This window comes from Sinocyclocheilus rhinocerous, unplaced genomic scaffold (assembly GCF_001515625.1).
Source record: "Sinocyclocheilus rhinocerous isolate Xijiao unplaced genomic scaffold, SAMN03320098_v1.1 scaffold1157, whole genome shotgun sequence".
Classification (NCBI taxonomy): Eukaryota; Metazoa; Chordata; class Actinopteri; order Cypriniformes; family Cyprinidae; genus Sinocyclocheilus; species Sinocyclocheilus rhinocerous.
This window is the reverse complement of record NW_015631716.1, coordinates 889,479-891,685: the sequence shown is the minus strand read 5'-3', so window position 1 is coordinate 891,685 and position 2,207 is coordinate 889,479. Positions and strand designations below refer to the sequence as shown.

At 37.2% G+C, this 2,207-nt stretch overlaps 1 long non-coding RNA gene across 1 annotated transcript; it reads right to left on the bottom strand.

Moving 5' to 3' along the window:
- Nucleotides 1-526: 526 nt before the first annotated feature.
- LOC107741871 (uncharacterized) lies at nt 527-2,102 on the bottom strand. The gene is made up of 3 exons (XR_001640243.1): nt 2,026-2,102; nt 1,182-1,339; nt 527-1,099 (listed from the first exon to the last, which is right to left on the bottom strand). It is a non-coding gene; the product is annotated as an uncharacterized LOC107741871 (long non-coding RNA).
- Nucleotides 2,103-2,207: the final 105 nt, after the last annotated feature.

The following is a 2,207-nucleotide window of genomic DNA, read 5'->3' as shown; positions in this document are numbered from 1 at the left end:
GTAAAATAGTATAAAAATTCTCAAATTCCCTACTATAAAAAAAATTTCTCATGTGATCGTGTTGGTTTGAACAGTGTAAAACATGGAACAGAATAACCCAGGATTATAAATTACACTTTTTAAAGCCTAGCATTGTACGTTTTCCATGTTGCAAATAGCATCACGTTTCCACTATGCCCTCAAACCTATGTTGCATAGAGAGGATACATACATACAAAAAAAAATTAATTCTGAAATGTTTTAGAAGTCCAACCAACACTGCAAAAAAAAATAAAATTGTAGACATTTTTTCAAAATATCCTCTGTGATATTTCAGAGAAGAAGATTCGGAATGACATGATAGTGAGTAAATCATGACAGGATTATCGTTTTTTGGTACACTACCCCTTTTAACTAAAACCAAATATTATAACTAATATATTCAATGGACATTTTTGCAAATATGACAAATTAACATGATTTATGAGATCACGTATTATATTATTCTCAATTACCTTTGTGTGAATAATAAATCTGACCGCCCAGTTTATAACCTTGTGTCATTACTATCACTGTGTAGCACGTGTCAGGATTTAAACAAACAAAAAAAAAGGTTTAAAGCTGTTTCATTCTGTAAGGCTAAGATAAGAACATCTAGTTGCTCTACTAGCCTGAAGTTAAAATGCTTTAAATACAGGGAAGAAGCGGTTTAAACAAAGCCAGTTTATCTAGTCACAACCAATCTTTATCTGTCTGCAATACCCCACATGACATGAGTGCAGTTCTAAAGCAGATTTCCTCCCATTGTATGTTTTATATGGACTCTTTCTCCATTTCTAACCTGCTTTATGAATAGATCTGAGCCCTGACACTCAGATCTATTCAACATGGCTACTTTCGACACACCCCTCTAATGCAGCATGAAGCCATCGTCTGCTCCACTGCTCTCTGGCAGCTTTGATGACTGACATGCTTAAAGAATACTGTAGTAATACCCCTCCCCACAGACTCAGTTCCCATGCAAGACACTTCCTTTAACCAAACGCCTCCTGGGCTGTTAGTCCTGGAGCAGTTTGAGCTGGAGTCGCCCGATTGTGAGTCGCTTTGCTGTTTTATTAAGCTGGAATGAATTCAGAGAAACAGCACAGAAATCAGACAGAGAGACTCACATCGGGAGGAAATAAAGGCTATTTATGCTTCACCTGCTCTTTAAAGAGTTAGGATCTTTCCATATTTGGAGTGTTGACAGATGATTGGTTGTGTTGCTGCTGGAGGCGGAGTCTAGGTGTTTTTATAGGCGCAATGGCATCTTAGCAGACCACACCCACCATAGTCAGGTGAGCTCATAGGCGTGCTGTCACTGCAATCAAAGGCGATGAGAGAAGAGTTACCAAATCGCAATTCAAGGATTTGAGGTGACACATAAGTGCCCTAGATAGCCGCAAGGGATTTTTGAAAGAGTCCACAAAAAGGGCAGGAAACTGGAGACAAGAAAGACAGCACATAGGTTGAAAAGCCTTTCAATGATATATGGTGACACAAGGATTAAAATGCATAGTTAGGATTAAGTGACAAAATGCAATCAAAAGTGTATGTCTGAAACTACATGAGCTGGTTAATTTTCTGAAGTTCTGAAACAAAAATTGAAGGAAAAAAAACTCATAAATTGTATAATCTGGCCTAAGGCTCTGGTCTATTGATAGAAAGCAAAACCAGCTAAATGGACGAAAAATATAATGTTCATAGAATGAACTCCAGATTCCAATCACTGTAGGACACAAGCTGATGAGGACATGAGGTGTGGACCAGTCTGACACAGAAACACACGCACAGCTCACATAGCTCAAAGACATCATATTATATGAAAGATAACGACGTGTATGTGGTAACATACATTTATGGTGGCCACTGTACAACTGTGATTACTTGATATTAGCAAATGCTGGATACTGAAAAGCTTAAAGGAGGTCCCATAATAATTTATGATGATTTTACATTCCTAACAATAGCTGTAGAAACTGTGGTTTGTTAGCAGAAGCAAGTTACCTTCAACTTGTTGGTAAAGGCGCCAAACCCGGGATCTGTAGTGGTGATACGACGCCATCTAGTGGTCAAGTGACAGCATCACATTTATAAATTAAACTGCGTTTAACTTCAGTCAAACAACAGGTTGATAATGGTTTCAATATATATATATATATATATATTTTTTTTTTTTTTTTTTTTTT